The sequence below is a fragment of the Podarcis vaucheri genome (assembly GCF_965113315.1).
Source record: "Podarcis vaucheri genome assembly, chromosome: 4".
In the NCBI taxonomy this organism is placed as follows: domain Eukaryota; kingdom Metazoa; phylum Chordata; class Lepidosauria; order Squamata; family Lacertidae; genus Podarcis; species Podarcis vaucheri.
The window spans coordinates 1,960,931-1,973,086 of record NC_138762.1 but is presented as its reverse complement, the minus strand read 5'-3'; the positions used below and the strand labels follow the sequence as shown (position 1 = coordinate 1,973,086).

The following is a 12,156-nucleotide window of genomic DNA, read 5'->3' as shown; positions in this document are numbered from 1 at the left end:
ATTCCCAGTCTTAAGGAACCTTGGGAAATGGAGTTCTGTGAGGGAGCAGTAGGAATTTCCAACAGAACTTCCAACTTTCCCTCTGCTTTTCTCTCCCCATGCTGTGAAACCTGAATGCAAGCTCCCTGGGGCAGAGTCCTGTCCTAAATTCCAAGGGCCCTCAATTGTTAAACCCATAATAATAATAATAATAATAATAATAATAATAATAATCTGAAAGTGCACTTAATTATCCTCAGTGGGCTCAATTATCCTCAAGAGCCAAGCCTTTGAAACTCTCTTTGCAATGCTTTCTTAGGCCCTGCTTCCTCCCAGACAACATTCACACCTTCCTCCCTTACCTGGCCTTGGAGACGGCTGTCCGACCCCCGGCCCCCATAACCAGCAACTCAGCCTCACTAGCACAGACTGCAGAGGGTGAAAATGAAACCCCTAGGGGTGTTTTGTATAAATATATAATATACAACCCCACTGCAAACACTGCCAATCTCCCAGCGCCACCCACCCTTCACATTCCACCAAATTTAATCCTCAGTTTTACATACAACCACCTGATTAATAAATATGCAGAATCCATTTCTCTTCTTTTGTGTCTCAGAAGCCGTCAAGATGCTGCACAATGTGGTCCCTCCTGTCCCTTTCCCTCTTCTTATTTCCACCTTCAGGCTCCAAGGAGGTGGGCTGATGTAATCTCCACAAAATCCTGGTCTCCTCTCCTTCCTCCCCCCTAAACTCATAAATCTTCCTGCTTAGCAGACAGTTGATCCAGTTGTCACCCCTCTTTTCTTCTTTACTGCTTTTATTTCTCATGAGGAAGTCCCAAGGGGTGTGTGTGTCAAAATCCCTCAAAAGTCCCTCAAGGTTGTGGCTCTCCATCTTCTTTAAGGCAAAGTCCTGACTTCTAAAACTAATCCATCGCAAAGAGGCAAATTTAAAGTCCGCTCCTCCCGAAATCTTTGCATTCCTTGCTTCAGGGGAAGGGAGATGACGCAGATCCCGAAAAAGCCCCATAACTTAAAAGATTCCCTCCCCTCCTTGCCCCGTTCAAGGAAAGCAGAAATCAGCCTCTTTCCACACAGATGCTCTTCTCCTGCAGCAGAAATCAGGATCCCTTTGAAGGGGGCGTGTGACTCTTCGCTTGCCAATTGTGTCCCCATTCAGAGCCGTTCCCCGCCCTCCCCACGGGAGTTGGCCAGGGCTGTTCGGGGACAGTTTGCAATCCTTTGCTGAAGGAGCCAGGCACCTTTCTGGGCCAGCGCATGGCCTGAGGGCGCAAGGAAGGCGCTTGCTCTGCGCCCGAGGACACCTGGCTGGCAGTCAGAAGGGCAAAAGCCACAGGGGGAGCGGCTGCTTCCAAGCCTGGGACGGGGGGAGAACCTCGCCTCTGCTTCGTCTGGCAGACAGGGATGCCCATCCCGGATCACAACCCCCCCCCCAAAATAAATTACCGGGCGAGCGCGGGTCGTGCCCTTTCGATACCCTCGGAAGGTTAGGGGAGCCCCTTTCCCCCCATAGACCTCCGCCTGGGACCCCCAAAGGGCGACTTGCCGGGTTCGCTGCCCCCCTGGCGTTTTATTTTGGATCGCTTTGTTTGATGTTCCAATGAAGGTGGTAAACTCCTTTGATGTTATTATGGGTGTGAAATATGTTGGCGGGGGAGTTTATTGGGTTGTATTTGTTTTTATTTGATTATGCGTTTTGTGTTTTTATATCGTAATTTCATCCTGTGAACCCCCAGATTTAATAAACAAATAAATGGATAAAACGAAATGAATTCCTCCCTCTCTCTGCCGATTCGGAGGCAGCTCTGTCCCCGACACCCATCTGGAAAGAGGCAGGGAGGGGCATTGCGGGGGGAGTGGCCCTTGGGGGTCTCCCTGGGTTGCCATGTTGGTACCCCCACCCCTTATTCAGAGGGATGGAATCCAGAGCAGGGGAAGGGTCCACATCCCCCTCTGAGTCTCTCACCCCCAAGAACAGAGAGGGCAACAGAACTGGAGCAAATACCAAGAAATGGGTGGGGAGACAACCAATGAGACCAGGGGGGGGGCCCTGGGAGCATCGGGGGGGGGACCCTTGCCAGGAACTTTGGGGATAAAAGATTTGGGGACACAGCAGGGGTCTCTGGCTCTGAAAAGCACTGCAGCTTGGGTGGGGGCAAAATGCCATAGCGCCATAAACCCCCCCACTGGTGCTGAATGATTCCTCTTGAGTGACAGAGAAGACCCCCCCTTTCCACACACCCCTAACTAACCCCCCACCCCCAGGCCTGTCCCCTCCCTCTGTCACGGAGAGGAAGACACAGGAAGCCAGGTCAGATTGCAGAGGGAGGATTTATTAGAGGGTCAAGCGTCACATGGGGGCTGGAAGGTGAGACCAGCAGGAGGAGGCCGCTTCTCCCTGGGGGTGTCTCAGTGGGACCGGCAGGCCAGCGCATGAGTCACCACCCTGAAAAGCTTGTGGAAGGCATGGTGGCAAGCAGGGGTGAATTCCTGTCCAAAGGGGGTGGGGGGGTGATGAGGACTTCGACAGGAGCTGGAAGAGAAAAGAGGGAGTGACTCCTTCTGCCAGGGGGCAGATCCCTCAGCAGATTCAACAGACTGAGGCTGAATCCTGACAAGACAGAAGTAGTGTTTTGGGGGGGACAGGAGGCGGGCGGGTGTGGAGGACTCCCTGGTCCTAAACGGGGTAACTGTGCCCCTGAAGGATCAGGGGCACAGTCTGGAAGTCATTTTGGACTCACAGATGTCCATGGAAGTGCAGGTGAATTCTGTGTCCAGGGCAGCTTTGTAGCAGCTCCATCTGGTCCACAGGATGAGACCGCACCCGCCCTCAGCTTGTCTCGCCAGAGTGGTGCATGCTCTGGCTATCTCCCGCTTGGACTACTGCAATGCACTCTATGTGGGGCTACCTTTGAAAGCGACCCTTTCGGCAGTTCCCTCACTGTGAGAGGTGAGGTTACAGGGAAGCAGGCAGAGGGCCTTCTCGGTTGTGGCCCCCGCCCTGTGGAATGCCCTCCCACCAGATGTCAAGGAAATGAAAAACTAACTGAAATCTGAATGAAACCCTGTAACAGGAAATGTCTAATGTCTTTCAATGTTTTAGGTCCTGTAAGCCACCCAGAGTCACACACACACACAAACACATGGCACTCCCCAGTCCCCCCCCCAGGCAGCCCCTTGGGGCGGGGGAGCAGCCTCACCCTGACGTTGAGGGGGTCCACGTGGAACTTGTCGCAGAGCAGTTCACGCAGATCGGGAAAAGCCTCCTTGACCTCGTGCAAAGAGGGATGGAGAGGATCCTAATGAGAGGGAGGGCTGGAGAGGGTTCTCTGTGCCACTGTAGTATCTCTGGGTCCAGGGGTAGACCACCAGCAGGCTGAAGAGAAGGAAGGAAGGAAGGAAGGAAGGAAGGAAGGAAGGAAGGGAGGGAGGGAGGGAGGGAGGGAGGAAGGAAGGAAGGAAGGAAGGAAGGAAGGAAGGAAGGAAGGAAGGATAAAAAGAGAGGCATGGATGGTTATTATCCAGGTGGAAAGAGGAGTTTCTACCCAACCTGCCTAGAGAGGCAACCAGCGCCTGGCCTTACCGGACAAGGGTATCCTCACCAATGGCGGCCACGTCCCCTTTGCTCCAGCGAGTGTTGATGAGCTGCTTCTCTTCAGCCGTAATGTTTGCCATGATGGCTGGCTGTGGGCTGGGATCTTTTCTCAGCTGCTGGAGAAAACCTTCTGAGTTGAGCTAGAGCTCCTTCCAGGGCTGGAGCCATTTATACCCTGCGCCAAAGCTCCTCCTCCCGGGTTTACAGAAGCATTTCTGGTTTCTGATTTGATCAAAGAATGCTGTGATTTTCCTTAAGACATGCCTATTTTCCTCTGAGAAATCCTGGAGGGTATGGAGTAATGCCACCCCTGTGCCAAGGAGACAAGCAAGTATAAAGGCTTTGGAAGACATCTGAAGGCAGCCCCAAAGGAGCGTCTCCACCCCCATCGCTTGGCCTGGACAATGAGGTCCTCCTCCTCCGGTGATTCAGCTACAGTGTACCAGGCAAAGGGCCTTTTTGGCAGTGGCTCCCTCCCTGTGGAAAGCCCTGCCATCAGAGGTCAATCTGGGTGGCCTGAAAGACGGACTAGACACATTCATGGAGGAGAAGCTCTAATGGCTCCTAGTCTGGCTGGCTCTGCTCTCCCTCCACCATCAGAAGCAGCGATACTTCTGAATCCCATGTGTGTATTTGCCTTTACTGATTTCTCTAGAGAAATCCCAGTCCAAAGAGGAGTTAGACAAGGATGCCTATTAGCCCCATTCCTATTTAACATCTATGTTAACTCCCTGGTCACATGCTGCCGTGAAATTGAAACCCACCCCCCTGTGACGGCAGAAAAGTACCAGTTTTAATGTATGCGGATAAAAAAATTCCTTCCAGTAGCACCTTAAAGACCAACTAAGTTAGTTCTTGGTATGAGCTTTCGTGTGCTTTCTTTAAGGTGCTACTGGAAGGAATTTTTTTATTTTGACTATGGCAGACCAACACGGCTACCTATCTGTAAATGTATGCGGATGACGCTGTTCTTCTCTCTCAAACCAAAGTGGGTCTGAAACGTGCCTTAGGAAAGTTTAGTGACCAATGTAACACTGAACTGTTAACAATTAACTTTGCCAAAACCAAAATTGTACATTTTAACCGCTCCTTCAGGACAGATAATTGGAGCGGGAAGATTGGAAGAAATTTAAAATTTATTTGCAGAAATACTGTAAAATTTATGAATGTTAAGGATATTGAAATGAACCGCAGGGGCTTTAGCAACAAAGTAAAATGTAAGATCGGACTAACAACAGATAAATTAACAGGATATGAATTTGCTGAATTAATTTTTAAAAAGGGATACAAGAACGGGAGACGTGAGGAAGTCGGGAAAATAAGCTAATTGAAAATGAGAAATTAAGAAAGAGGGAATTTTTGTTTTTTGTTACTATATGTGTTTTTATCTTTTTTCTTTGATGTGTTTAATGTTTGTATTTTTGTATTGTATTGTTTTTTGTGATTTTGTATTTTCTTTGTCTATGTATGCTTGTCTATTGTGAAAACTTAATAAAATATTTATTAAAAAAAGGAAAGATAATTGGAGCGTAAAGGGAAACGCCATTGAACAGACTAAGACCTTCCAATACTTAGGCATTACTTTCTCTTATAATGCCAAATTGTCAACACACTTGACCACATCAGCTATATCAGCAGAAAGAAGTGCAAATGCTATCCTTAGATTATTCAGGAGGAAAGGAGCTGGCTTCTTCCCGATGGCCCTAACAGTCTTTCAGGCAAAATCTTTAGCCCAACTTCTATATGGCTCTCAAATTAGCCCCTCTGCCAACCTTAAGACCCTTGAAACAGTACAATCTAAATTCTTAAGATCATTATTTGCTACCCCTAAGTGTACACCTAATGCAGTCTTAAGGCAAGAGGCAGGACTGCCCAGAGTGGAATTAAAAGTCTGGGAACAAGCAATATCCCTCTGGCTGAAAATCCATTACAATCCTAAGGGACTATTACCTTGCTTCCTGGCCGCAGTTCCCTATCCTCCTTGGCTCATGCAAATAACTAACAAGATCAAACAAATTGGCCTAAACCCTGAAAATCTTTTTATTGGAACTCTGAACAAGGCAAAAGCTATTATCACTCGGAGACTTTATGATATCAAATTACAACAAGAAGGTGCCCTACTCCCGGAGATGTATAGATGTTTAAAAGCTTGGCCTAATTTTGCAGCTGCCCCTTACTTAACTAACATCACTAACGAAGCCTATAGATGGGCTTTCTCTAGAGCCCGCTTTGAGACAATGCCCTCAGCAGCGCTGTACGGCAAATTCACGCGGGTTCCAATGCATGTGCGTCTCTGCTCTTGTATGTCTAATAAGGTAGAATCTGTCACACACATTCTTCTATTTTGCGAATTTTATAGTGAAGAACGAGTTCAACTTATTTTACCGCTTCTATCAAAATTTATACCCCTTCAATATTATTTGGAATCCTCCCCTGAAATTCTTCGAAAATACCTCCTGGAAGATTCCTCAAGCTCAATATCATATGAGGTGGCTAAATTTTGCACTTTAGTAATTAGCAAGCGTAAATCTCTTCTGTTGAATGGCACACTGCAAAGTTCCCTTGTGTAACCTTTTTTCTTTTCTGAGGTTGTTGCTGATTTCTTGTTGTCTGATCTTGTGGTGTTTAGTGTCACTGGCTTTGGCCGCAATAAAACTTGAACTTGAACTTTACTGATTCAGGGGACATTTCAAGGGGCGCAGAATCATCTTTCTTCTGAGAAATGCCTGCTTGTGACCTCAGCTTTTCTGGTTGTATGACTTTGGGTCGCATTAGAAGTCCTCAATTCTTTCTTTGCCCCTGCCCCCTTTTGTACGCCTGTTCTGCTTCAAAGCCCATATTTCGAACAAAGCTTTTGTTCAGGGATGGGGAACCAGAGGTCTTCCGAATGTGGTCTGACTCTGCTTCCCATCCCCACTGTCATCCCCAACCTCCCTGTCTTCCTACCCCTGCCGCTTCCAACTCTCCCTCTGCTGTTCTCTCCCCACGCTGTCAAACCTGAATGTGAGCTCCCTGGGACAGAGTCCTGTCCTACATTCCAATTGATAAATGGTGAAATAATAATCATCATCTAAAAGTGCAATTAATTATCCTCAATGGGCTCAATTATCCTCAAGCGATTGCAACCCTGTTTGCAATGCTTTCTTGGGCCCTGGTACAGATCAGGGCATGTGGCCAGGATTGCCCAGGGCCACCCCTGTCATTGGGAGTGAGGTGGCTGCTTCAGGGGCAGATGCTGGGCTGGAGGACACAGGGGTGAGGCAACGTAGGACAAACACAGCCTTCCACCCCCAAGCTGGCTTGCTGCCTTCAGGTGCAGGAGAGAACATTGTCCCATCTCCAGCACTGAAGAAAGAGATTCAGCTTCCAGCTGAATCACGGGAGCTGCAGTTTGTTAAGTATTGTGGCTCTTTGAGGGGGTCAACTACAGTTCCCATCAGTCTTTGGGGGAAATCATGTGCTTTCACTGAATGTTGAGTACAGAGCCTTAGAAGTCACCTTGGTCGCACTGGTTGATTATTTCCGGCAGGCTGGGGACAAAGGTGAGAGCTGTTTCCTAGTTCTGCTGCATCTCTCAGCGGCCTTTGATACCACCAACCATAGTATCCTACTGGGCCGTCTTGAGGGGCTGGGTCACTGTCATACAGTGGTTCCGCTCCTTCCTCCTGGGCCGTGTTCAGAAAGTGGTGGGGGGGGGATGAGTGTTCAGACCCTGGGCTCTCACTTGTGGGGTGCCTCAGGGTTCTGTCCTCTCCCCCATGCTTTTCAACATCTACATGCGGCCGCTGGGAGAGATCATCAGGAGGTTTGGGCTGGATGTTCATCAGTATGCGGATGATACCCAGTTCTACCTCTCTTTTAAATCAGAACCAGTGAAGGCGGTGAATGTCCTGTGTGAGTGTCTGGAGGCGGTTGGAGGATGGATGGCGGCTAACAGATTGAGGTTGAATCCTGACAAGACAGAAGTACTGTTTTGGGGGACAGGAGGGGGCAGGTATGGAGGACTCCCTGGTCCTGAGTGGGGTAACTGTGCCCCTGAAGGACCAGGTGTGCAGCCTGGGAGTCATTTTGGACTCACAGCTGTCCATGGAGGCACAGGTCAAATCTGTGTCCAGGGCAGCTGTCTACCAGCTCCATCTGGTATGTAGGATGAGACCCTTCCTGCCCGCGGACTGTCTCGCCAGAGTGGTGCATGCTCTGGTTATCTCCTGCTTGGACTACTGCAATGCGCTCTACGTGGGGATACCTTTGAAGGTGACTCGGAAACTACAACTAATCTAGAATGCGGCAGCTAGACTGGTGACTGGGGGCGGTCACTGAGACCATATAACACCGGTCTTGAAAGACCTACATTGGCTCCCAGTACGTTTCCGAGCACAATTCAAAGTGTTGGTGTTGACCTTTAAAGCCCTAAATGGCCTCGGTCCAGTATACCTGAAGGAGCGTCTCCACCCCCATCATTCTGCCCAGACACTGAGGTCCAGCGCCGAGGGCCTTCTGGCGGTTCCCTCACTGCGAAAAGCAAAGCTACAGGGAACCAGGCAGAGGGCCTTCTCGGTAGTGGCTCCCGCCCTGTGGAACGCCCTCCCATCAGATGTCAAAGCAATAAACAACTACCTGACATTCAGAAGACATCTGAAGGCAGCCCTGGAAAGGGAAGTTCTTAATGTGTGATATTTTACTGTATTTATGTTTTTGTTTTTTTAATACATTTTTATTAAAATTTCACAAATTTTAAACAAACACACAAAAAACAAACAAACACAACACAAATAACAAGTATAATTTCAAATCTTTATTTTCTTAACATCTTTCCCTGACTTCCCCACACCTCCCCTTCTTGTATTCCAATTCCAATAGTTAGCTCAGCCAGTTCTTGTCCCCAGCTTTAACCTTATTATTATTATACTTAATTCATCTTAATTAACCAATTTTTTAAATAAATATTTTATTAAGTTTTCACAATAGGCAAGCATACATAGACATAAAAAAATACAAAATCGCAAAAAACAATACAATACAAAAATACAAACATTAAACACATCAAGGAAAAAGGGAAAAGAAGGAAAAAAAGATAAAAACACATATAGTAACAAAAAACAAAAATTCCCTCTTTCTTAATTTCTCATTTTCAATTAGCTTATTTTCCCGACTTCCTCATGTCTCCTGTTCTTGTATCCCTTTTTAAAAAAATTAATTCAGCAAATTCATATCTTACTAATTTATCTGTTGTTAGTCCAATCTTACATTTTACTTTGTTGCTAAAGCCCCTGCGATTCATTTCAATGTCCTTAACATTCATAAATTTTACAGTATTTCTGCAAATAAATTTTAAATTTCTTCCAATCTTCCTCCACGGTTTCCTCTCCCTGGTCTCAGATTCTGCCAGTCATTTCCGCCATCTCCATATAGTCCATTAGTTGCATCTGCCAATCTTCCAAGGTGGGTAGATCTTGTGTCTTCCAATGCTTTGCGATGAGAATTCTTGCTGCTGCTGTAGCGTACATAAAAAAAGTTCTATCCTTCTTTAACACCGATTGGTCCACTATGCCCAGGAGGAAGGCTTCTGGTTTCTTCAGGAAAGTATATTTAAATACCTTTTTCAGTTCATTATATATCATTTCCCAGAAGGCCTTGATCCTTGGGCACGTCCACCAAAGGTGAAAGAATGTACCTTCAATCTCTTTGCATTTCCCACATTTGTTATCGGGCAAATGGTATATTTTTGCAAGCTTGACTGGGGTCATGTACCACCTATACATCATTTTCATAATATTCTCTCTTAAGGCATTACATGCCGTAAATTTAATCCCGGTGGTCCACAACTTCTCCCAGTCAGCAAACATGATATTATGACCTATGTCTTGTCCCCATTTTATCATTGCCGATTTTACTGTTTCTTCCTCAGTATTCCATTTCAACAGCAGGTTATACATTCTCGAAAGTATCTTTACATTGGGTTCTAGCAGTTCTGTTTCCAACTTTGATTTTTCCACCTGGAAACCATTTTTTTTAATCCAAGTTATAGACCTCTCTTATCTGAAAGTAATGTAGCCAGTCCCGCACCTTCTCCTTAAGCTTGTCATAACTCTGCAATTTCAGTTTGTCACCCTCCTGTTCTAGAATTTCCCAATATTTTGGCCATTTGTCTTCCATGTTGAGTTTTTTCAAGGCTTTCGCCTCCATAGGTGATAGCCACCTTGGAGTTTTGGTCTCCAAAAAGTCTTTGTACCTTATCCAGACATTAAACAGTGATTTCCTGACAATATGGTTTCTAAATGCCTTATGAGCTTTAACCTTGCCATACCAAAGATATGCATGCCACCCAAATACATTATCACTTCCTTCAAGATCCAAAACATCTGTATTTTCCAGAAGTAGCCATTCTTTCAGCCAACAGAAAGCTGTGTCCTCATAATAAAGTTTTAAGTCTGGCAGGGTAACCCCCCCCCCCTCTGTCTTTAGCATCAGTAAGAATTTTAAATTTTATTCTGGGCTTTTTTGCCCTGCCAGACAAATCTAGATATATCTCTTTGCCACTTCTTGAAACAGTCCATCTTATCAATGATTTGCAGTGATTGGAATAAAAATAACATTCTAGGCAATACATTCATCTTAATAACAGCGATTCGACCCAGCAAGGAAAGCTTCAAGTTCGTCCAAATTTCCAAATCTTTTTTCACCTCTGACCAGCATTTTTCATAATTATCTTTAAAAAGATTTACATTCATAGATGTCATGTTCACCCCCAAGTATTTTACCTTCTTTACTATTGTTAGATCTGTCTCATTCTGAAACCCTTCTCTTTCTGTCTGTGTTAAGTTTTTCTCCAAAACCTTGGTTTTCAATTTGTTCAATTTAAAACCTGCCACTTGACCAAATTCCTGGATTACTTCTAGGGCCCTCTTAGTACTAGGTATCGGCTCCTGTAGTGTCCCATCTTAATTAACCAATTTTAACTTATAGACCTCAATTTAAACAACAATACTCATTCTTTATACCCTTTTCTAAGGTCGACCCAAATTCCCTACCACAAATTTCCCAATTTTTATATTAATTACGAAACACAATAACAGAAAGACAACATATAATTATACACCCTTTGGATTCCAAAACTCTCACCCCCCCTTTCCCGGTTTCGATCCCCAAAGAATGTCCATCAGTCCATCAACTATCAGCCTGGAGATCTCACGTCCGAGGCCCTCAAATCTCTCTCAGTCCCTCTCTGCCGGTTTTTTTGGTAGTCCTTTATATTAGACCTCAAGTCTCGGAAAAGCTCTATCCCAAAAGGGTCTATGTTTCTTCCAAACAGACCTCCTCCATGTTCAAAAGTGCAGCCCAAATCTTGTTTCTTGTTGCTTTTAAGTCCAAATGTCCCAAATGTCCCAAAGGCTCCAACTTTCACCTTGATCAAATTTATAATCCATAGGTCTTCAACTCTCCCCATAGGGAGATCCCTCCATTCTTCATTCTCCAACTCAAACCAAACTCTCATCATCCAGGTCTTGTTTTTCGCATCTATCTTAGCAGGCCTCTGGCTCTCCTTTGTCGTCTGTGGCATTTCACCTCCTCCTTCCCACTCCTCTGAAACAGCCCATATCTCTTCTTGTTCAGCTGCATAGGTTTCTTGAGTCATGTCCTTGACACATTCAGCAAGTTTGTTTACTTTTAAATTCAAAGTTGTAGCATTTGTAGCTAGAGCTTCACTCTGACCTTGTAACTTTCCCATGAGAAAAAATATTCTATCCAGCTCAGCCTGTATTTTTCCACCTGCAGCCATTGTAATATCTCAGAACCCCCTCTAGAGGGATTCTAGTTACTTAATATTCCTTCCAACTCCAATCCAACATTCAAGTTAATTTGTTTCAATTCTTCTTATTTTCAACAGTTTAAAGTCAGATTGTAACAAAAATAACCAGCAAAGGTAGCAGAAACCATTTTTTTTCCTTTTCCAGCTTTGACAGCTAATTTGACAGCTGTCAAACTCTTTATGTCTCCTCAGCAGGCTCTCTCGCGGATCACTCCTGGTTCCTGGGGGGTTACACTTCAACTCTAACGTTCAGTTCTAATCCTCCAGTAATAAACTTATATATCCAAGTCGTGAAATTAAAAAAAATTGTTTTGAAGAGAGGAAGACAGTCTCTCGACCTTAGTTATCTAATTCTTGCTTTAAATTGTCTGCAAGGGGGGGGGAGGCGGACTTCCTTTTGGCACCTCCCCTGGTCGTACCGAATTCAATTGAAAGAGATTTTTAATTCCAATTTCCGTATTACTCACGGGTTGTTACTTTTTGTAGTCCAAATGATCAAGGAAAGAAGTCAGCGCTCTCCAGCCATGGCTTGCGCCTTCACTCCGTGGCAGAAGGGGTCTACTCACAGCACTACGCCGCTCTCCGTCACCCACTCCGAAGCCTTTAAAAAGGCTTCTTTGCAGGTCGGAGGGGGCGCAAATGGTGCCCGCCGAGTCACCAAGTCCACAGGCTTCCACGCCTGTGGTTTCTGAGGGTCCCCGCGGCGCCGCGGCGGCAGGACCCCTCTTCCACCAAGCCGATTCCCTCCA

At 45.9% G+C, this 12,156-nt stretch overlaps 1 protein-coding gene and 1 long non-coding RNA gene across 3 annotated transcripts in view; one reads left to right on the top strand and one right to left on the bottom strand.

Moving 5' to 3' along the window:
• The window catches only part of LOC309530590 (hemoglobin subunit beta-like), a 75,585-nt gene that overhangs the window by 14,997 nt on the left and 48,432 nt on the right, over positions 1-12,156 (top strand). The gene's annotated exons all lie outside the window — the stretch shown is intronic.
• On the bottom strand, positions 2,369-4,006 carry LOC309530673. Its single transcript, XR_014218834.1, has 3 exons — positions 3,586-4,006; positions 3,203-3,378; positions 2,369-2,535 (listed from the first exon to the last, which is right to left on the bottom strand). It is a non-coding gene; the product is annotated as an uncharacterized lncRNA (long non-coding RNA).